This window comes from Odocoileus virginianus, chromosome 1 (genome assembly GCF_023699985.2).
Source record: "Odocoileus virginianus isolate 20LAN1187 ecotype Illinois chromosome 1, Ovbor_1.2, whole genome shotgun sequence".
Lineage (NCBI taxonomy): Eukaryota > Metazoa > Chordata > Mammalia > Artiodactyla > Cervidae > Odocoileus > Odocoileus virginianus.
Genome location: NC_069674.1, coordinates 18,481,168 through 18,495,071, shown reverse-complemented (window position 1 = coordinate 18,495,071; position 13,904 = coordinate 18,481,168).

The window sequence follows — 13,904 nt, the reverse complement described above, 5'->3', positions numbered from 1 at the left end:
TGCTCTCTCTTCCCCCATATATATACACATGGACATATGGTATATTCATCCATATACATGTATATAGATACATGGATTGTGGTATATATAAGCATATATATTTAAATACATATGTGTGTTTGTGTGTGTGTATATATCTATATATATATGGCTTCCTAGGTGGCACTAGTGGAAAAGAACCTGCCTGCCAATGTAGGAGACTAAGAGACACAGTTTTGGTCCCTGGGTGGGATGATCCCCTGGAGAAGGGCATAGCAACCCACTCCAGTATTCTTGCCTGGAGAATCTCATGGACAGAGGAAACTGGTGAGCTTCAGTCCACAGGATTGCAGAGTCAGACATGACTGAAGTGACTTAGCACACACGCACGCATACACACACACACACAGCCTCTCTGAGCAATACTTAAATTTATCTCTGGGTGAGTCTTTTTTTCCCCTCTGTCTAATATTAGAGCCATTGTCTATTTCCCTTTCCTAATTGCGACAGGTTACATCTTAATTTCTTGGGCGTTTCCTGAGATGCCCAATAAAGAATTTGTGAAGAACAGTCTTCTTTTGTGAGTCTCTCCAAATGAAGGGCCTGAGCAGAAGGGTCAGTGAGGATCACGGAGGGGAGAAGAGTGTGGTCATCAGAATACTCCTATCATATTTTTAGTCATGTCTAAAACTGAACTGAAGTCTTAAGAGTCCTATGAACTGAGACATTAAATTATGTTTTAATTTTAACTCACAGTTTCTTTAAAATTCCATCTCTTTGGTAACATCTTGTTTTTTTCCTCTCTTTTTAATAAAACCTCATTTCCAGAACAACTAAACTGCTATAGCTCTTCAAATGATTCTTTTCAAAAGCCTTATGGGGAATGTTTTTAATAAACACTAAAAAGTATTGTTCTATTTTTAAGCTTTTATCTCAGGTATCTGAACAGTTTCTCGGAGCTTCCTACTGGTCTGTTTAGTCTAATTCAATATAAAACAGGAAAACAATTATACAAACCTTTTCCTAAAGAAGTGTTAAACAGATGCATGGTTTAAAGTACATGGAAACATTAAATTTTGATAATATTTGGATAATTTATTAAGCAATAGTCAGCACATTAAAATAGCACTTGACATATACATTTTGATAGCATTATATATTAATAATGTAGTTGGCTGCTTCTTCTCTATACAAAACCAATTATTGCATTTGCTTTGAGTTAGAAACAGCAGTGGGATTAAATATTGTTTTCTTCTGGAAATTTGACTTAATAAGTTAATTCTCTGAAAGAATAAACATGTAGGTAGGAGGCAGGGTAAACACAGTATGCCAAAACAGGATCAGCAGTGAGATTTTATGTCTTTAGAATATTGTTATAAGCCAGTTCATTAAACTACAGAATTAAAATTATATTGAGAAACTCAATAGCAAATGAATTTATGAATTATGCTTGTTGGCAAACTCAAAAGCTCAAATGATTTATGGAAAAGCAAATGAGAGAAGAACCCAACTTAACTTGACTAGAGATGCAGTCACTAGGGCTCAATTTCCAAAGGATCACATGCTTGTCAAGACTTCCCTAAAGGCAGAGGGAGAAGTATAAATGGAACTAGGGGTTGTAGATTTGATAAACTACAATGAGGAGAGAAAAATGAATGTGTCCAGTGATTTTATCCTTCACCTCTGTATTATTTTGTTTGGTTCCTGTGTCTGATAAAACTCTTACTGTTCTAAGTTTCTTAGGCAAATTCAATGTTGGCATCAAAAAGGGGGCCTAGGACTGCTTGATTCCATAGGGAAACTCAAAGGAATATCTTCAGTCCTCCAGTAGGGATGGAGTATTAGAGAATGTTCCCTTCCTGTACTCCAGTCAAATATTAAATTTTGATAAGGTCAGATTCTGCCTAAGTAGCTTAGGGCTAAAATATTCTATATCAAGGTGTTCTCCCATCAACCTCTAGAGAACCAAGTGATCATGTGTGACTCAGTACAGCTCATGACTGCAAAGGGAAACTCAGCCCAAAGTATATTTTCTAATATTGAGGGGTGAATAGCATCCTCCTCATTCAGTCTTACTCAGACCCACATGTTTGGGATGCTACTTGGGTAGTGTCACTGAAGTAGTACAGAAACTCATTTTTACCAAGACGCACCCTTTTAGGGAGTTCTTTCCATAGGAAAACAGAAATGTGCTAGTCACAGCTCATACAAGTCAGTAACAACAGCAAAAAAAACAACCCAATTAAAAAATGGGCAGAAGACCTAAACAGACATTTCTCTTAAGAGAACATAGAGATGGCCAACAGACACATGAAAAGATTTCAACATTGGTAACTATTTGAGAAATTCTAATCAAAACTGCAATGAGGTACCAACTCAGTCAGGAAAGAATGGCCATCATTAAAAAGTCTGCAAATAACAAATGCTGGAGAGGGTGTAGAGAAAAGCGAATCCTTTTACACTGTCAATAGCAATGTCAGTTGGTATATCCACTGTGGAAAACAGTGTGGAGATTTTCCAAGAAAATAATATAGAATTGCCATATGATCCAGCAATCCCATTCCTGGGCTTATATTCAGACAAAACTGTAATTCAAAAATTGCATGCACCCCTATGTTCATAGCAGCACTATTCACAATAGCCAAGACTTGGAAGCAACCTAAATGTCCATTGACAGATGAATGAATAAAGATGTGGTGTATATATATGCCCCACCAGACTACTTATCTTGGCACAGTTTGCAATGTCCCTAATAAATTACAACAGTGACATCAAAGATCACTGATCACAGATCCCTGTAAGAAATATAATAATAATGAAAATATTTTGAGAATTACCAAAATATGTCACAGAGACATGAAGTGAGCAAATGCTGTTGGAAAATGATGCTGAAAAGCTGCTCCCCTCCCAGACTGTAGTAACTGTGAAGCCCAATAAAATGAGGTATGACCATATGAATAAAGCCAGAACCAGATATCAACAGTTTATGCTTATAGCCTTTATATAACTATGATACAAATCAAATTTACAAACTAGTTCAGTTCAGTTTAGTCACTCAGTCCTGTCTGACTCTTTGCGAACCCATGAACTGTAGCACGCCAGGCCTATAAGATCAACAGAACCCAAATCTAGAACACTTATTTAATGCTGATTTGTTAGAAACTAAATTACCTTTCATTACGTGAATGGATACTCTGTAGCTACCACCTTTCATTGAAGATAGGTTCTTTCACGATCACTATCTGTCTCGTGAGAGGAATCAAAAATAATTTCACAATGCCAGACAAAATGAATAGGGAACAGATCTCACTAGCGGAAACTTACAAGGCAAGAATCTGTGAGAAGAAAGACATAGGGTTGTCTATGGAGCAAGGTGGTTGGAGTTAGCAAGCTTAACTGGACATGCTGTGGATGTATGTTTTCCGGGAAGGTTCTTTGCCCCCTACTGCTGTACCTTTTTATAGTATAAAACACAGCAAAGTAGTCATGTTAGAAGTGAGACAGACTACTCAACTCCTTGGGATATCCGAATTTTTGATTCCGGTGTTAAAAAAAGTTGTCTGAGAAAACCAGCTACTTGGAGACATTAGGAATCCACGTAGAGTTGGGTTTTGGCCAGACTTTCCAGCTGGGGGAAGGTGGCCACTGGGCTTGTAATTCAGGTGACCCAGAGAGAGTTCTTAGGACCATTTTTAGACAATTCTGCTCATTGTGTCTTACTGCTAGATGCTAGGATACAGGTTCATTTGAATTTGGTATTTTTTTTCATTCATTTTTATTAGTTGGAGGCTAATTATTTTACAATATTGTAGTGGTTTTTGTCATACATTGACATGAATTAGCCATGGTGAATTTGGTATGTTTAAATCATCATAAGTCAAGTGATGATTTAATTCTTCTATCATTTCTTCCCATTTGAACTATTGTAAAACTTTTATTTCCTATAGTATGTCATTACGTCATTTAGTCTTCTCTTGGGAAAAAACCTCCTTTGTGTGTTTACTTAGATGGTGTTAACTTCATGGCAAATCCACGAGCAAGCCAAGCCCTAAAATTTGGGAGCAGTATTCATTTTTAAAGTAATAAGCTGACATGATATATTATTCTGAACATGCTTACTTTTAGATTACCAAAAACAAAAAACCAAAAACCCTCACAAAACTGAAAACCAAACTATTTTAGAGAGGATTTCGACATCTATGAATTTGGGCTACACTGGAAAGATCATGGATGTTAGCGCTCAGTAACCTTGGATTTGAAACCTTGGCCTTCGCACTCCAGTATGTAGCCTTGGGGAAGTCATTGAACCTCTCTCGACTGGAAGTTTTGTATTTATAAAGTGAGGATGACCTTCACTTATTCAATGTATAGTAACTAAGCTAGCTCTGTCCTAAGTGCTGGGGATCTAGCTGTGAGCAAGCTAAGTACCTGACTTCATGGAGCTCCTAACTTCACGGAGCAGCCAGAGTGGAGAGTGGAGGGAAAAAAAACACACATAAAATAATTTCACATGGTGATAAGTGGTATGAAGAATACAGGGCAATGGGATAGAAAGTGACTGTGAGTAAAGGCAGAGTAGGTACTTAGCCAGGGAAGAACTCTCAGATGATAAGTGCCACTTGAGTAGACACCCAAATGATGAGATAAAACTAGAAGCAGGATGAGCCAGGAGATGTGGGAGTGAGCTTGTTGTATCTGAGGGATCCAGAAAACTAATGTGATTGAAGCAGAGAGAAGAAGGCAATGATGGATTCTACTTTGCAAGGTTGTTTAAGGATCACAGGAGCTAAAGACATAAAGTGTCCAGCACAGAATATCAACCCAATAGATGGCAAGCATTATTTGTATTATAGATTATATATTCACATTTTATTACTTAGTCTGTTTTAAGCAAGAAAATTTTGTTGATCTCACTTAAGTTCATTCCCCTTAGAAACAGAGAAGCTAGCAAGATAACTATTTCAGTAAGTAGTCATTATTTATTCACTACAGCTTTGTTCACACTTATTTGTTGTCAAGTTTCCCTCAGTGAGGTCTGTGGTATGTTTTCTCAACAATCTCAGGGTATACATTATTCATGTAATCATAAAATCTTCATTTGTTGAAGCTGGTGATATTTTAGAGATCATTCTGCCTCACTCATTTTTCTGGTAAGCAAGGTACAGCCCAAGCAAATGATGAAATTTAAAGAGACAGAAATAGTGGCAGAGCTGTACCGGAGCCAGGTCCCTGAACTCCCAATTGCCTCTTCTTTTTATTATCCTAACTTATTCCCTCTTACTCTTCCTCCCTAGTCATACCCTGGCTTTTTGTTGCTTTATTATGATTAGCAAAATGATACTTTAGGCATGGTTTGGAGTGAACACAAGCCAGTGATAGGACCAGCAATGCAAAGCCTTTTAGACAGACCATCACAGAATGAATCTATGAATCATCATAGATGATAAGGGCATTGTTATGGACTAAATGTTTATGTCCTCTGAAAATTCATATATTAAAGCCCAATACAACTGTGATGGTGTTTGGAGGTAGAGACTTTGGGAAGTGGTTGGGTCTAGAGGAGGTCATAAGAGTAAATTCTTCATGATGGAATTAATGCCCCTAAAAGAAGAGACCAAAGAGTTTATATATGGTCTTTCTGCCGTGTAAAGACACAGCAAGAAGGTAGCCGTTGTTAAGCCAAGAAGAGACCTCTCCCCAGAATGTGACCGTAGCAGCACCTTATCTTGGACTTCCCAGTGTTTGTTCTTTCAGCCCCGAGTCTACAGTATTTTGTTATAGCAGCCTGAGAAGACTAAAGCAGGCCTTCATATTGTGACATTTAGGATATATTATACTGTTGAACATTTACTAGGGTGAGTAAGAATAAAGCAGTAAGTTGGTTGCCCCCCAAAACTTCACTTATAAAAGAGGAGTTTTCTTGGGCAAATTTGCTAAAGTTTTCCCATCTTGATGGTGAGGTGTCCATTTCAAAGTTACACATGCCTTAAAAAAAAATCTGCTTTATAACTGATCGCTGTTGATTTTAGGGTGTGAAGGCAAAAACTGAAGATCTAAAAGAAAAATACAACCTAATAATATGATATTAGGGGAACTTGTAAGGTTTACTGACTTGTCCCAGCCTGATGAAATACATCAGTGTCAGAGAACACTTGTTGAACTAGATGGGTTTGATATATGCTAAAATGTAGGCTATTCTGTGCTTGTAATTGAGAACTGGATCTTTGCTAGTAATTTTGTTAGAGATGTATGAGTCAGAGGAGAACACAATTCTCTTCTAAAACTGTATTAAAGATATAGTGCTGACTCTGGGGGGAAAAAGGCTTTGTCAGTAAATAAATGTAATACAGACACAAAGAATTGATGTGCATGGTAATAATTGTACTCCATTACTTTTATAAAGTCCTCTGGCCTACTGATGCTTAAGAAAATATACTACTAAACAGCCCCTTGATAGGGATGAATAAGTTGAGATATCGCTTCTCAAAGTTTAGACTCAAGTGCTCTCTATAGAATAGAAGATGTCTGAGTGCTTAGGATAGAATATTTAACAAATGAAAAATAGAGGCAAGTTCAGTGCATGCATCAGCTTGCCATTGCACATACAGTTTTTTGTATCCTATTCTACATGTGAATTTGTATGCAGAATATTTGTAGTAATTCTTCAATATGTTATGGGAAGAGCCTATGGAGTTGAAGATTCCTACATGTCAATCTATGGTTTGATTTTTTTAAATCTTCAAAATAGGAGGAGTAATAACACCTATATCTCAGGATTGTCTTAAGAATTAAATGAGATAATATATGTGAAATGTGGCCTGAAAAAACACTAAACAGATATTCTTAATATATATGCACAAAAGTATTTCACTTCCAAACCCAAGAACAAAGGAAATAAAAAATAGCTTTTGTCACCAGTAATTAAATGAACTATGGCTGCCTTATAAGCAATGGACATGTGAGTAGAAGAAAAAGAATCCAGTGACTGAGGAAGCTGGCTTAAGAGGTCTCCTCATCCACAGCCAGGGCAGAAAAGATGAACCAGCAGAGAAGTTGGTTGCCTTCCTAGAAGCCAGTTTGGAAGGAGAGCTGGGGACTCTGGACAAGGATGTGGGAAGCCGTGGAATCTTCTTTTCATCTCATTCATGAGTGAGGGCAGCCTGAAACACCTCCATGCACAGGTCAGGCCTGTAGTACCAATAGCTGAAGCAATTCAGGTGTAAGCAGAAGGAGGCATTCTCTGTGGGTAGGTTGGCTGGTGCAGTGGGGCTAGGGCTGTACCTTCCATCAGCACTCCCAGTCCCAACCCCATGGACAGAGATTTTAGTAGAAAACTAGCTTGCTCTGCATATAAAGCCTTGAGATAAGTCTCCATTCCATCCGAGTGCCTGTAAGACCTTCCTATTTAGAACTTCCGGAGCTGTCATTGTTTTCTGCCCCATTTGAGAAGAAAAATGTCTAACTCTCTTTATGTTCAGTTAAGAGTTTATCTTCACCAGGCAGTAAACTCTATGGGATGTGCCATAGAGTCATTTTGTTTCCCATTGGGTCCTCAAAGCCTGGCCCAGGGCCTGGCACATAATAGGGGCTCAGTAAACAGATGAAGAATGAATATGTAACACAATGTAAATAGGAAGAATACATAAACAAGAACAGGGTAGGTCCTTGGAAAAGTAACATTACCGACTGCCTGGTTCGTCATTATTTCCAGTAACGTTTGATCCTTTGAACTACTCTGAGGTAGAGGTAAAATATGTTTACTAAATGCAGAAAACAGAGACTTGGAGAATTTATCAAACTTATTTCTGGTTTCACACCTGGTAATTGATATAGAATTTGGATGGGAAGTGAACAAGGCCAAAATCCATAATCGTCCAAAGCCGAGGTTCCCCCTGCACAGCATGGATGATGCATAAAGACAGGCAGATCTAGGTTCTGTTCTAAGGGTGTCCCAAGGCAACGCAGAAGCCATTTGCAATTCCAAGGAAGAATAGAACTTAATTTTCTGTTTGTTATTGAATAAAGCTAGTGTTTGTTTGAACTGACTGCAATGTTCCCAGTGAATGAGGACCGCAAATAAACATACTTGGCAGGATCTGAGAAGTGGTAGGGACTCAATCAGTGTTTGCAGCACAGATGAATGAAAAATATAAATGGAAGAAAGGAAAGGATACATCAGCCAGAAGGTGATCGATTTTAACCTAAAAGTCACAAGGATGAGCATGACGAGCTGCAAGGAGATAGAAACATCAAAGGACAGAAGCCATAAAGATAGGCAACAGAGCAAGCCCAGAGCCTGAAAGTAATAGGAAACGAGAAACAAGGCAAACACATTTAAAGCCCACACAGAAAGTGGCTCTGCCTTCTATTTAGTTCTCTAAACAATAATCATGTGTTTCTTCAGTTCATTAGATAAACTATCAAAGAAAAGCAAATAACCACGCTGACTTTGGAAAGTCAATAAAGCTTTCCAGGGTGGGTTTCCAGAATCAGGGAAGGAAATCTTAAGAACCTGCTGGTGCCCTGATTGAGTTAGTATGCTTGGATTGCAAACATTCCTTTTGCTTGAAGTATAACGTTGCAAGCTTTATTGACGCACTTTAACTGAATGGGCAAGATGTTCGCTATTGGCTGTGGCTAGAGTAAGGCCTGGGCTTCCTATGGCTCAGATGGTAAAGAAGCTGCCTGCAATGTGCGAGACCTGGGTTTGATTCCTGGGTTGGGAAGATCCCCTGGAGAAGGGATAGGCTACCCACTCCAGTGTTCTTGCCTGGAGAATCCCATGGACAGAGGAGCCTGGTGGGCTGCAGTCCATGGGGTCTCAGAGTCGGACACGACTGAGCGACTCAGCACAACGCAGCCGAGTGAGGCCTTCCTCACCCATCCTGGCGGGTCAGGATGAGGAAGCATCAGTTTCCTGATAAAGAATAGAGGCACTTAGATGACATTAATGTTCCGCAACAGCTGCTGTGAAGGAGGAAACAGAACAGGCTCTATCTTGAAAGCAGGACTCCATCTTGGGCTGGACTGTGGACTTTGAGCTCTATGCCCAGTATCTTTGGAAACGACATAGCAACTGGAAAACCAGCCCCGGAAGGAAGAGCCCCAGGGCTCTCCATGCCTGAAAGAACACCCTGATTACCTGTGTGGCCGAATAGAGCCTTACATTCTATTATGCTTATTGGGGCATGACCACAGGCCTATTGATAATTCTCCACTGTTAACTACCTAGGCTTAAGGCATATGAATCACGGGTTAACTTTGACTGTATCTTTCTTTTTCCTTTGCTCAGACTAGTTTCAGGGAACCTTATACACTTAGGGTATATAAGGTTTTCACAAAGACTGGTCGGGGCCCTTGGCTAAGAGGAGACTCTGCCTTGGGCCCGCCCGTGTAATAAACTGCACTCCACTATCTGCATTGTTCTTCTGAGTGAGTTTGTTTCCCAGAACGTGAGGCTACAACAACTGTGCTTGAGTTGTCCTTTGACACTTTGAGGCGAGTGACATCCTGCTGTCCCACACTCCACCCCTTGGTACCATTCCCATTCCTTTGGTACCAGTCCTGATGTGAAAGGGACAGGAGCCCTAATAAACACATGAAAAGATGCTCAACATCACTAATTATTAAGAAATGCAAATCAAAGCTACAATGAGATATCACCTCACACCAGCCAGAATGGCCAACATCACAAAATCTACAAACAATGAATGCTGGAGAAGGTGTGGAGAAAAGGGAACCCTCTTGCACTATTGGTGGGAATGTAAATTGATACAGCCACTGTGGAGAACAGCATGGAAGTTCCTTAAAAAGCTAAAAATAGAACTACAATATGACCCATCAATCCCATTATTGGGCATATACCCAGAGAAAACCATAATTCAAAAAGACACATGCATCCCAGTGTTCACTGCAGCATTATTTACAATAGCCAGGACATGGAAACATCTAAGTGTCCATCTACAGAGGAATGGATAAAGAAAATGTGGTACATATAGACAATGGGATATCACTCAACCATAAACAGAAACAAAATTGGGTCATCTGTAGAGATGTGGATGGACCTAGAAACTCTGATACAGAGTGAAGAAGTCAGAAAGAGAAAAACAATGCATATATATTAACACATACATGTGGAGTCTGAAAAAATTAGTATCAACAATCTTAGCCTGAAAGAGAGACACAGAAGTAGAGAACAAACATATGGACACTAAGGTGGGAAATGGGGGCGTAGGATGAATCAGAAGATTGAGACTATATACAAAGTATCAGTATACACTATTGATAAAATAGACTACTGATACTATGTATAAAATAGATAACTAATGAGAACCTATTTATAGCACTGGGGACTCTACTCAATGCTCTGTGGTGACTTAAATGGGAAGGAAATAAAAAAAAGAGAGTATATATGTATACGCTTAGCTGATTCGCTTTGTTATACAGTAGAAACTAACACAATGTTACAAAGCAACTATATGCAAATAAAAGCAAATACATACATAAAAAAGAAAGGGGCAGGAGCCTCTTCATGTTCATCTGCCCTGTCCCTCATCCTGTGGAAGTGATGGCTAGGATGGCACTGTCCTGCTCCAGCCGCCTGGACCAGAAAGGCGAAACAAGAGCTCAGTGCCTCAAAACCCCTTAACTGAGTTATTTTCCACTTATTATTATTGTCATTTGAAATGGTTCCATGAATTTTAAGATGAGAGAACTAAGTACATGTGACTTGTGGTTTATCCAACTTAGTACCAGAAATGATGTTGATGTATACATTAACTGCTTAGTAGTGCTGTCTGCATTTCTTAGATTAAACAGCAATAGCTCAGTTATTGAATAAGATCAAAATAGATTCTGACTATTAATTTTCTCTTAATGACTTTTACTGGCTATGGTGCAATTAATTAGGAAGCATTTTGATACACTGATTAAACACATGGGATTTGGAATTGGATGGGCTGGCCTCAAATCTCACTTGATTATTATCTAACTTGGTGGTCTTTAGGAAATTAATTAACCTTACAACCTCAGTTTCCTTATTTGTAAAATGGGCACAGGAGCTATACCTTCCCAGATTGTTGTGCAGATTAAATGAATTAAACCATGTGATTTACTTATCTGGAAAGGTCTATCATGTATTATCTCAATAAAAGAATATCAGCTTGAGAGCAAGATGAACATTTCCAACATTGTGTCATTTCTGAAATCAGGATGTGTCTGAAAACCTTTCCAAAGAGACTTTCCAGGTGCTTGTGAGAGAACCTGACAAGTTACCATCAATTACCTGTGTTCACATACCAGCTTTACTAGATGCAGAGGGTAGATGTTGACCTTAGTTGCGTTAGAACCATTGGTAGTTCCACAGGTGCTATATCATTGAAATCAAATTTAGAAGTGCAATTGTAAGAATCAACAAAAATATTTTTAAACAAGCCTGTACCTTAGAGCCACATAGAAACTAAAAGTTATTTTTTTCAACAGAAGACAACCTTTTACTTATCAGGCAATGCAATTAAAGATATCAGGGAAGGCCAGGTTTTTCAGAATACATCATGGGATTTTCAAAGCTAGGAGAAAGGTGTATACAACCAGTTTTGTGAAGGTCTATCATTCAAGCTCAGACCATCAGATAAAAGCTTTTAGCTGACTTTCAAGAAAAGCAGTTTAAATTCTAATAATATGTAAGTCCATTAAAAAATTCCATCAGCATAATCAAAGCAGAAATGTAGGCAAAATTCCAGATTCTTCGATGTGCTTTTAAATGACATGGGCAATCCAAAAATGTTATAATTGTCAAGACAATGGAGTAGAGTGATGAAAATTAGAATATCTTTGTGACCCCAAAGTGACTCAAAATTATTTTTATACTTTGCAAATGAAGCTTAGAGTCAAATTTTGATGGTCATACTGATTCTGGAGAAGTAGCATATTATGATATGAACAGATATAGACTTTTGTAGTCTTTCTTTTCTCTCTCTCTCTCTCTCTATATATATATGTATATGCATATATATTTAATATGCTATTTGCTTTTCCTGGAAGAGTTTTCAATAACTGATGCTTTTTACAATGGCTGATGTCTTAGAATCTAGGGCATATAATATAATCAAGGTGACTAAAAGCTTCATGTTGGATATGGCAATACATTTTGGAGTGTGTCCCAGCTCAAAATGCCTCCATGGAAACTGTTTTACACATGGGAATGTCATTCCCTTTGCCTCAGTTATGAACCTCTGGTTCAAGTGGAGCCAGAAATCTTTCCCCAGGAATCTGGAATTAGGGCCTAGAGCAGGAGTCTCTGAACTTGGGAGGGATGATAACATGGCCTGTACTGTTGGTGGGAATGTAAATTGGTGCAGCCACTATGGAAAACAGTATGAACTTTCCTGGAAAAACTAAAAAGAGAGTTATTATATGATCTAGCAATCCCACTCCCAGGCATATATATAGAAAAAAACTCTAGTTTGAAAAAATACATGCACCCCAATGTTCATAGCAGCACTATTTACAATAGCCGAGACAGGGAAGCAACCTAAATGCTCATCAACAAATGAGTGGATAAAGAAGACATGGTCCATGTATACAATGGCAGGCTACTCAGCCGTAGAAGATATATACTCAGCCATAACAGAAACAATGCCATTTGCTGCAACATGGATGGACCTTCAGTTCAGTTCAGTTCAGTTCAGTTCAGCCAATCAGTCGTGTCCGACTCTTTGGGACCCCATGAACTGCAGTACGCCAGGCCTCCCAGAGTCCACCCAGACCCATGTCCATTGTGTTGGTGATGCCATCCAACCATCTCATCCTCTGTCGCCCCCTTTTCCTCCTGCCCTCAATCTTTCCCAGCATCAGGGTCTTTTCAAATAAGTAGTTCTCCGCATGAAGTGGCCAAAGTATTGGAGTTTCAGCTTCGACATCAGTCCTTCCAATGAACACCCAGGACTGATCTCCTTTAGGATGGACTGGTTGGATCTCCTTGCAGTCCAAGGGACTCTCAAGAGTCTTCTCCAACACCACAGTTCAAAAGCATCAATTCTTCGGCGCTCAGCTTTCTTTGTAGTCCAACTCTCAACATCCATACATGACTACTGGGAAAACCATAGCCTGGGATGGACCTAGAAAGTATCATACTAAGTGAAGTAAGCCAGACAGAAAAAGGCAAATATCATAAGATATTAATTATATGTAGAATCTAAAAAAATGATACAAATTGACTAATTTACAAAATAGAAATAGACCCACAGACATAGGGAAAAAAAACTACATTTACCAAAAGGAAAAAGGTGGGGAAGGAAGGGGTAAATTAGGAATTTGGGTATAACGACTCAATGAACATGAGTTTGAGTAAACTCCGGGAGTTGGTGATGGACAGGGAGGCCTGACATGCTGCAGTCCATGGGGTTGCAAAGAGTCAGACATGACTGAGTAACTGAACTGACTGACTATTATATATAAAATTGATAAACAATAAGGACCTACTGTATAGCACAGAGAACTATATTCAATATCTTGTAATAACCTATAACCTATAATGGAAAAGAATCTGAAAAAGTGCATATAATCACATATATTTGTGTATATATATGTAACACGTGAACCACCTGCTGTATACCTGAAACACTGTAAATTAACTATAATTTAATAAATATAAATAATTCAACAGATACAGTAAAAAAAAGCGTTCAGTAAATTGCACTCATTAATGATAACAAACAACAAACTAGGAAGAAAGCATTGAAAGAAAGCAGTGATAAAATTTTAGTTAAGGAAATAATTGGGCAGTTTTAAATAGTAACACTGACAGAAGAATATCTGGAAACACTGCATTTTATGAGCCTCTGACATCTGAGATGATTGAAATCAGAATTACAGAGCTGACCCCATGAAACAATTTTCTTATATTGCCACACAACTTCCTCTAT